This window comes from Myotis lucifugus, unplaced genomic scaffold, assembly GCF_000147115.1.
Source record: "Myotis lucifugus unplaced genomic scaffold, Myoluc2.0 scaffold_47, whole genome shotgun sequence".
Lineage (NCBI taxonomy): Eukaryota > Metazoa > Chordata > Mammalia > Chiroptera > Vespertilionidae > Myotis > Myotis lucifugus.
In genome coordinates this window covers 3,274,241-3,284,991 of record NW_005871095.1, presented here as the reverse complement: position 1 = coordinate 3,284,991, position 10,751 = coordinate 3,274,241, and the positions used below count along the sequence as shown (strand labels likewise).

The window sequence follows — 10,751 nt, the reverse complement described above, 5'->3', positions numbered from 1 at the left end:
CAGAGAGAGGTTAGCGGTTTGAGGAGTGGTAATCAGGTTGGATTAAAAGCTTCTTTGGGAACAGTAAAGGAGAGCCAGCCTTTGAAGGTGCTTATTGCTAGAATCAGGTGAATGGATGAAAAACATATATATATATATATAGAATCAGGTGAATGGATGAAAAACATATATATATATAAGCCTAAGCAACTGTTACGACTGGACGACCGGATGAATGGCCGGTAGCTATGACACACACTGACCACCAAGGGGGCGATGCTCAATGCAGGAGCTGCCCCCTGGTGGTTAGTGTGCTCCCACAGCCTACCTCCACTGGCCAGGCCGAGGGACCCCCCACCCGTGCAAGAATTCGTGCACCGGGACTCTAGTATTCTGGATAAGGGCAAATTTATGCATAGTCTCAGGTAGATGAGGACAGCAGGTGGAGTTTTTAAAGGATTCAACTCAGTTTCTACATTTTTATGGGAAAGGGGCTGCAGACATTCTGACTATAATGAGGATATTCAGGGAGTATGGGGAAATAGTAACTTAAACAGAGGGTGTTTTATTTTTAGAATTTTATTGAGAAATGTACTATATGCTGTACAGTTTACAATAGATTGTGAGATAGACAAAAATATAACCTGGTATAATAGAAGTGTTAACAGTGAAGAGCTATTCTGATTGTGGAGCTTTGTGGAAGCTAAGGATAGCCTTTATGGAAAATAAGAATTGGGGGAGAATTGTTGTCTGTGCAAATATAACTTTATAAAGTGGATTTTTTTTTTAACCTAGTTTATTTTAAATCATCTTCATGGAACAGATGATCCAGGGCTAGTAATCCCTCCAATCCTATATAATAAAAGGCTAATATGCAAATCGACTGAACAGCGGAACAACCATCGCTATGATGCTCATTGACCACCAGGGGGCAGATGTTCAATGCAGGGGGAGCACCTCTCAGCCACAAGCCGTGGTGAGCGCAGCAGCGGTGGCAGGAGCCTCTCCTGCCTCTGCAGCAGCGCTAAAGAATTCCTACGGATGGCTTAAGCCGTCAGTTGGACATCCCCCACCGCCCCCAGGGCTCCCGGACAGTGAGAGGACGCAGGCATCTTGTGCACCAGGCCTCTAATATTTCATAATAGTAAATTGTGAAGGACATTCTGTGGTACTTTTGCATTATGTACTTTGGAGGAAGAAGAATGATTTATATAAACTTCTTTTTAAATTTTAAAGTATAAATGTTCCTGGTAGAAATCAGAAGAGAACAAGATAGTATTTTCCACCTTACCCTGTTTGGCTCAGTGGATAGAGCATCGGCCTGTGGACCAAAGGGTCCTGGGTTCAATTCCAGGCAAGGGCACATATCTGGGTTGCAGGCTCCTCAGTGACCCGGGGCCACAGCGATGCTTCATGCAGGAGGCAACCAATCAATGTATTTCTCTCACATCGATGTTTCTGTCTTTCCCTCTTTTCCACTCTCCCTAAAAATCAATGAAAAAATATCCTTAGGTGAGGATTAACCAAAACAAAACAAGATAGTATTTTCCTATAGCAGGGAAAATAAACTAGATGGTTCTTATTGTGCCTAGGTTGCTGGCACCCCCTCGCCTCCAACTTAAGTAGGAGGGGATTAAACAAATTAAAAAATCGGCCCTACTTGGCACTCCAATCTTTCAGCATGGCTGGCCCAGCTGGGTGGGGCCTTCACCCAGGCTCGTGCTAGTCCTTATGTTTGCGTCCCCCATACTGCCAGACCAAGCTGCAAGTGTGCAGATTTCCAGCCCAGAGTCATTCCCCCTTGCCTCCAGTCACCAAATGGTGGAGCAGAACCCTGCACTCGAGGTGGGCAGGACCAATCCTCTTTTTGGGCCCCACTGCCCACCCTCTGTCTTACTCTCTTTCAAAAGTTCTACCAGAAAATAAAGGGTCCCTCAGACTCACTGCTGGGTGTGCTGGTCAGACCCTTCCGCTGGCCCTGAGTTCCACCACGAGGCCCATCCCACAAATCAGAGCTGGATGCTTAGGCCATTCCCTCCTGTACGTCTCAGCCTTGCTGCCGCTTCCACATCCAGTGCCGCCCCTCCACCTCTTTCTGCTCCAATTGCCCCGCCTTTTGCTTTGATACCTGGGGCCCCAGTACATCCATGCACCCCTTTCTCGCCCATCCCATGCCCCTCTGGTTGGTGCCGGCACCTTGGCAGGAGCTTGTTCATGCAACACCACCACCTGCCACTGCCACTGCCACTGGTGTGCACTGCCCCTAGTTCCCCTGTTGGCACTGGTTAGAGCAGTGGTTCTCAACCTTCCTAATGCCGCGACCCTTTAATACAATTCCTCATGTTGTGGTGACCCCCAATTTCATTGTTACAAATTGAACATAATTAAAGCATAGTGATTAATCACAAAAACAATATGTAATTATATATGTGTTTTCCGATGGTCTTAGGCAACCCCTGTGAAAGGGTCATTCGACTCCCAAAGGGGTTGCAACCCACAGGTTGAGAACTGCTGGGTTAGAGGGTTCCGGTTGGAGGGCACTAGTGTTTTCCCCTGCTCTGCACTCCTGACCAGCCCTCCTTGCTTTTGGCTCCAGCACATGGGTCGCCATTGTATCTGCAGGACCCCCACCTCATGCATAAGCAGCTCTCCCTAAGGGGTTGAGAGCCAGATGAAGCAGCTAGGTTTAAAGCTGACAAGGGACAGGATGGTCAAGGATGTGCTGGCCACCCTGAAGATCATCATCATTGGGGAGAATAGTGTGGGCAAGGCTAGCCTGCTCTTGATGTCCAGAACTTGCAGCAACAATAGGTGTTCACTTTAAGGTAAAAACAATTGTAGTGAATGGAAATAAGGAGATGGAGAAGGGATAAGAGTGGTCAGTGGTGTGAAATAGCCCTGCACAAAGCCTCGGCTGGGCTCCCAATTGGGGTGTACTGCTCCTCAGGGTCCTCTTCTTCATCCTTGGGCTGGTAAATCAAGCCACTGCCCAGAGTGGCCATCAGCAGTATGGGTGCCGGCAGGAGGACCCAGGGATGCCAGCCCACCTCCCATCCCAGCCATTGGAAGGCCCAGGAGAACGGAGCCTCTAAGCCAGTGGTCAGCAAACTCATTAGTCAACAGAGCCAAATATCAACAGTACAACGATTGAAATTTCTTTTGAGAGCCAAATTTTTTAAACTTAAACTATATAGGTAGGTACATTGTTATTAACTTAGTTAGGGTACTCCTAGGGCTTAGGAAGAGCCACACTCAAGGGGCCAAAGAGCCGCATGTGGCTCGCGAGTCGCAGTTTGCCGACCACGGCTCTAGGCAGTTGGTGTGACAGCAGCACCTGTAAGACGCTTCAGTTAACAACTGTGATTCGGGCAGAGATGACACCCACCTCACCAACACCAGGTGAGAATGTGACTCCTGCTCAGTCGCTCCTAGTGGCTCTGGTCACTGCCCTGAAACCCATTTCACCTCGGGTTTCTCTTCTGATTTGACACCAAGAGGCACTCAGACTTGTGACTTGAGGCTGGGAGATCTGCCCCCACATCTGAGTGTGGTCCAGGCTTTACCAGCTTTCACAACACTGCCCAAGATTCAGGTTCTTGCTTTGCTGAGGGCTCGGACTCTGCCTCTGTGGCAACCTTAGAAGGATTGAGCCTCATTTCCGTGAAGAAAAGGCCAACTTCCCCAAATCACAGCAGGCTGGAAAGTAGCTGCTGGAGCAGGCACCTATCGCTACCTCAGCGGAAGGTTTCCCAGAGAAATTCTAAGAAGTCCTGATTTGGCGCTGTTCCCTTATCCACCCCTATATTCCAGTCTGGCCCAGGCCCAGCTGGCTTCCACAACTGTGGCACGGACTCTGCGAGAATGTGACTTCAGCTCATCACTCCTAGTGGCTCTGCGCACTGCCCTGAAGCCCACCTCACCTCCTGTTCCTGACTTGATACCAAGAGCAGCTCCAACTACTCTTTTGAGTGCAGGAACAGTTGTAACGCCCCCACATTTGTGTTTAACCCAGGCCCTGCTGGCCTCCGCAACTCTCAGACTGCAGTTCTTGCTTTGCTTTGGGTTCAGGCTCCACCTCCAGAGGGATTGAGGCTCTTTTACTTACTTTCTTTTTTTTTTTTGAGGATGAGTGATTTTTATTTGCATGGAATTACATATTACATACCTTGTTTTCCGAAGTCCCATTTCCCTTAATCCAGACCTGGAATAAGTGCAGCTGGGGATTTAGTAGAGCTAAAAGCAAAGCCAGTGTCCAGAGCTTCTGTTCCATGTTGGAATTGGGTCCGGTTTAGCATTAGGCTAATTGCAGTCCATTAGTCCATTGTGTGGTTCACATAGCTGTAAGCCCTGTGGACAAATGCAGGGGAGCAAAGAGCACACCCCCTGCAACAAGAGTCCCCAAAAAATCAAGAGGGCCAGGAGCCAAGAAGAGTGAACTCCTTTGTTCAGGGGATTAAATATCCCAAATCTTCCCATGCTTACAGTGGCCATGCCTACTCTGGTCAATGATCTGTTTCCAGGTGTGACAGACAGCCAAAAGTACCTTCCCTATTTCACCCAAACTTGACTGGGCATGTGTCTATCTCCCCTTCTCCCCCTCATCCAATCCCTTCCCCCATGACCTGCAGGGAATAGACTGGTGGCTCACTGGGTAGTGTTACTATTAAACTGCAGCTCTCTAGCAAAGCTGCACAAGTTACATGCCTATAATATTTGGCCTTCCCTTTGCTCCTTTCCTGTTATTAATAACTAAGTTAATTATAATGGTATCACTGGTACTGACATCTTTTTTACAAAGTCCCTGAAGTGCAGCGCCTAAGTGTCTCAGTCACCTCTACCATAAGCACCTAAAGAACTGTGTCCTTTCTGTGAATGAGGGTGGGTGGGTGTGAGTGTGAGATGCCTGTGAGACACAGTGTTTGAAGGTGTGACAGTTTTGAGTATATGTGAGCTGAAGAAGACATATATATATGTATGTGCTCGGATGACAAATCTTGCTTCTTCAAGGATAGTATTTTTGGAAGTTCCAGAAATCATTTAGACCTATCTGGTGACAAACTGCTGTTGGAGTTAGGGAGGTAAGGGGAGTGGAGTAAGAGGGGAGGCTCTTTTGCTCCAGAAGTCCTAACCTAGATCATGAACCTTAGTATTTATGGAGACAGCACATGGGGAGATGTTCAAATCTCATGGTTTGGGCCCAGATGTACTTGCCTTGGTAACTTGGGCAAGTCACTCTACTATTCTGAGCCTCAGTTTGCTTAACTACAATAGGATAGTAACCCCTAACAGACAAAGGAGGCCTTCTGGGAATCAGAACCTGGCTTCTCAGTGTGACTTTTCAAATGAAGGTGAGGCTCTTTTTCTTCTTTTTTTTTTTAAATATGTTTTATTGATTTTTTACAGAGAGGAAGGGAGAGAGATAAAGAGTCAGAAACATCGATGAGAGAAAAACACCGATCAGCTGCCTCCTGCACAATCCCCACTGGGGATGTGCCCGCAACCAAGGTACATGCCCTTTACCGGAATTAAACCTGGGACCCTTGAGTCCGCAGGCTGACGCTCTATCCATTGAGCCAAACCGGTTAGGGCTGAGGCTCTTTTTCAAACACCACAGCAGATTGGAGTGTAACTGCTGGACCAAGCACCTATCCCCACCTCAACCGACAGTTTTCTGGAGAAATTCTAACAATTCCTGACACAGCACTGCTCCCCCCATCTGAGTTTGCCCCCCACCTCCACCCCACCCTCTGGCTTCTGCAACTCTGGCTTAGACATCTTTGGGGCAACCTTAGAGGGATGGAGGCTGATTTCTGGGAAGGAAAGGCCATGTTCTCAAATACCATAGCAGATTGGAAAGTAGCTGCTAGATCAAGCACCTGTCTCCACCAGAGCCCATGGTTTCCTGAAGAGTTCTAAGAAGTCTGCTTATGCCTGGATGCTGGTGCTTCTTGGGAAGTACCTGGTGACTGGTAACCTGATTAGCCTTAAATTTGTGGGCCTGTGGTGGGCCTGTCCTCTCAGGAGTTCAGATAATACAAGAAACACTTTAAATGCAAATAATATGTATGCCTGTCCTACATGACCCTCAAGTTATTGGGAGAATTTGGCTTGTTCACAGGTGCGCACACACATACAAATGGCACAGATACTGTGTTCTGAGTGGCAGCATTTACCTTTCTGGGGATCATTCAGTAGCAGTTTTCAAGTAAGGCTTTTGTGAACCTGGTTCCACCTAATTTAGTTATATTTTTACTAGAGGCCCGGTGCATGAAATTCATGCATGTGAGGGGGCAGCCTGGCCTGCACCCTCTCCAATCTAGGATCCCTCTCGCAATCTGGGACCGCTGGCTCCTAACCGCTTGCCTGCCACCTGATCGCCCCTAACTGCCCCTGCCTGCTTGCCTGATCACCCCCTAACTGCGCCCCTGCTGGCCTGATCACCCCTAACCGCCTCTGCCTGCTGACCTGATTGCCCCCTTAACTGCTCTCCCCTACCAGCCTGATCGCCCCCTAACTGCCCTCCCCTGCCGACCTGATTGCCCCTAACCGCCTCTGCCTCAGCCCCCGCCACTGTGGCTTTGTCTGGAAGGACGCCTGGAAGATGTCTGGTCTAATTAGTATATTACCCTTTTATTAGTATAGATTGAATTTATTAGAGTGACATTGATTAGTAAAATTATATGTTTCATGTGTACAATTCTACAATTCATTATCTGTATATTGTATTGAGTGTTCACCAGCCCAAGTCAAGTCTCCTTCCATCGCCATTTATTTTCTCTATACTCTCTTCTACCTCCTTTCTTTCGAGTAATCACCATACTATTGTCTGTTATTATTTTTATTAACTACAAATGTAATATATACATACATTTTTCTTGTAAAAAGTTAGAATGCAAAATGAAAGAACAACCCTCCAAAACCCAACCCCAAACCTTCCTTCTATTCCTCTTCTTAAAGGAAGTGTTCAGAAGTGGGTGTTGCCCTAGCAGGGGGCTCCATTGTTTGGAGCATCACCTCATATACCAGAAAGGTTGCTGGTTAGATCTCTGGTCCAGGCATATACAGGAGGCAAGCAATTTTTACTTCTCACATTGATGTTTCTCTCATTCTCTTTCGCTCACTTCCTCTCTAAAACCAATAAACACCCTTGGATGAGGATTTAAAAAAGTGGGTGTTTATCCTAACAAACCTTTTTCTATGAATTTATAGACATACCAAAATATATCCTTTTCGTTCTAGCTGGTTTGGCTTAGTGGTTAGAGCACTGGCCTACAGACTGAAGGGTATCGGGTTCAATTCCGGTCAAGGGCACATACCTTGCTTGCAGGCTCGGTTCCTGGCCACATCAGGGTGCAGGAGAAAACCAATCGATGTGACTCCCTGACACCTATGTTTCTATCTTCCTCCCTCCTACTCTCTAAAAATCAATGGAAAAAAATATCCTTGGGTGAGGATTAACAAATATATCCTTTTCATAAATATAGTATTATTTGTGTATGCAAATTTTGTTATTCACCTAACATGTAGGTACCTGTAGATTTATCTTATTCTTTTGAACTGCTCTATAATTTTCCAATGTATGGGTGAAATAGATTAATTAACTCTAACCTTATTGATACGTTTGTGGGTTGTGTAGTCTTTTGTTGTTACAAAGAGTGCTAAGTGAATGAATGTCTTTTATTTAGAACACCAGAACCATAGGGTGTCCCCCAAAAATATATACACATGCCCTAGCTGGTTTGGCTCACTGGATAGAGTGCTGGCCCGCAGACTGAAGGTTCACAGGTGTGATTCCACTCAAGGGCATGTACCTTGGTTGTAGGCTCAATCCCCAGCCCTGGTCAGGGCGCTTGCGGGAGGCAACCAATCAATGTGTTTCTCTCACATTGATGTTTCTCTCTCTGTCTCTTCCTCCTCCCTTCTATTCTCTCTAAAAATCAATGAAAAAATATCTTCACATGAGGATTAACAAAGAAATGTATACACACTTTAACAGCTGCTAGCTCCATTGATGTTTCTTTCTTTTCAGATTTAACCCATTGGAATTAATAATGGCAGCCAGACTCAGATTTGAACAAAGGAAATTCATCCTAAAATGCTACTGGAAGTTTGAAAATGTAGTTGGAGCACAAAGACAATTTATGAGGGAATTTCAAACAGGTCCATCTACAAGACTTACCATTACTTGAATTACAGATAAGTTTGAAGCCGATGGAACTAGTATTCAGAATGTCCACAAAAAGCGTTTCGGAAAACCACAGACATCGACAAGCCCCACAAAGCAAGAAAGGGTACTGGAAATGTATCTCCAAAGTCCAAGAAAATCTGTGCAGCAAACAAGTTGTGATGTAGGAATTTCAAAATTGTCCATCGTATTTTAAAGCACTACCATTGGAAAAGTGACTTCCAAGATTAGTCCATGCAATCAATGAAGATGATCGGACCTAAGAGTAGAGTATTACGAATGGTACTTGGCAAGATGTGTAGTAGATGCACACTTTCCAACAAAGATTGAAGTCATGAGGCAACATTTAAATTAAATGGTTCGATTAACCACTACAACTGCACCTTCTGGGGAACTGAGAATCTACATGTTATGGTGGAACATTGCCAGGGCTGACCAGCAGCCCCTGAGCGATGGATGAACAAATTACTGCAACACAGGTTTCTGTGAAAGAGAGGGCTAAGGGACTCTTACTTCAGTAGTAAAAGCAGTCCTGTTCACCTGCCTTGTTGGCTTTTTATTGTAATAACAGCTTGAGCCCTAACCGGTTTGGCTCAATGGATAGAGCGTCAGCCTGCGGACTCAAGGGTCCCAGGTTCGATTCCGGTCAAGGGCATGTACCTTGGTTGTGGGCACATCCCCAGTAGGGATTGTGCAGGGGGCAGCTGATCGATATTTCTCTCTCACCGATGTTTCTAACTCTCTATCCCTCTCCCTTCCTCTCTGTAAAAAATCAATAAAATATATTTTTTTAAAAATAACAGCTTGAACTCAAATTAACCTCTAGATACAGTCAGCAGGGCAAGTATTTTTGAGAAAGTATATGCTTCTACAAGGTCAGGTCTTTAAAGACTAAACATAGAGATTCTAGCAAAACACCCCAGGGGATTGGACTTGTTTGGAAAAGTCAATGTAAGGGCTGCTGCCTTAGGCAAGGTCCCCTCAGAGGCCCCTGACCTTTTAGAGCAGCGGTTCTCAACCTGTGGGTCACGACCCCTTTGGGGGTCGAACGACCCTTTCACAGGGGTCGCCTAAGACCATCGGAAAACACATATATAATTACATATTGTTTTTGTGATTAATCACTATGCTTTAATTATGTTCAATTTGTAACAATGAAATTGGGGGTCACCACAACATGAGGAACTGTATTAAAGGGTCGAGGCATTAGGAAGGTTGAGAACCACTGTTTTAGAGAATCCTCAGACATTCCACCCAAGTCCTGTGCTTCCCACCTCTCTTGTGTTTTGCTGGCTGCAGAAGACAGAGGGAGATGGTGAACTTTCTGCTTTGGAAGGTTGGGGTTTGCAAAGCACATTTATTGCTCAGGTTTTGATTTTGTAGATTATAAGAAAACGAGAATTACAATGACAGCAATGGTTCGATTAGGTGTTGATTTTAGGAAACCATGTGGTTTATTTATTTTAAATGTTTTTTATTGTATTTTAAGCAGTCTGTTTTTTATGTTTATTGATAGCAAGTAAGGATTTTTTAATTTGCCTTTGTAATATGTTTTTTTTAGTAAGGTTATTATGAAAGACTTTTTATAGATTTTTTAATATTAATTTAATGATGGTGACTATTGTTTTATTTTAAAGGGGTGATATATATGTGCTTATGTTTTTAATTGCAATTAAGCACTTACCTGTATGCTATAGCGTTTGTGGTGTTTTCTTTTAGATATTTAATGGCTGCCTTTATTGCTTGTAGTTTAGCTAATATTTTATTTACATGCTGTTGTATAGTGAAATTTTTAGTTATATTGTAGGCCATATTGTCTACAAATGTGGCCGTTTGCACAGATTTAGAAAGGGCTGCCACAGCGATGCTGGCAGTAGTAAGAATAACAACAACCAACATAATGGCTGCAGTGAGTATTCCCAAAAATCTTTTGGGCCATAATTGGCTTAATGCTTTTTTTAAGACTTTGATAGCTGATGAGCCTTGTCATTTTTTGGTGAGATTAACAGATATTAGGATTTGTGTTTTTTAAGTACCATAATAGTGCTGATGTTTAATGAAGCAATATTTTGGGTGGTAATACAGGACGTAAAATAAGCTTTTTAAAAAATCTGTATCAGAAAAGATGAATTATGGCTTATTAGTAGATTAGGGCCCATAGCAAAGACATAGGGGTGAGTGGTGTAAATCAGGCTATTGTCAGTAAGATTATTAGTAAAAGTTATATTATAATGGCTAGAGCAGTTTTGGTAGAAATTGTGCCACAATTTTAAAGGGCTGAAAATATGGCCTAATTTTTTGTTTGTTTGTTTGTTATTTAATTTCTTTTCTTTTCTTTTTTTTTTTTTTTTTTGCTTAAAGTATTACAAAGGGTATTACATATGTCTCCTTTTTTCCCCTACCCTTGACAATCCCCTGGCCTCCCCTACCCCCCCAGTGTCTTATGTAATATGGCCTAATTTTTATAAAGCTTTTTGAATTGACAAGCCTAGTACTTGAGGTCGTGGGGGATTTATTTATTTATTTATTTTTAGTTTAAACCTTAGGTATGTTTGTATAGCCAATGTAACTAGCTTTAGACGCATGG

The 10,751-nt window shown here is 44.2% G+C and overlaps 1 long non-coding RNA gene across 1 annotated transcript in view; it reads left to right on the top strand.

Annotated features, from left to right (window-relative positions):
- Positions 1–8,703, top strand: part of LOC111825940 — a 10,969-nt gene extending 2,266 nt beyond the window's left edge. Inside the window, exon 2 of the long non-coding RNA XR_002829169.1 lies at positions 8,009–8,703. This is a non-coding gene — a long non-coding RNA (uncharacterized LOC111825940). The remainder of the gene's footprint in view (positions 1–8,008) is intronic.
- Positions 8,704–10,751: the final 2,048 nt, after the last annotated feature.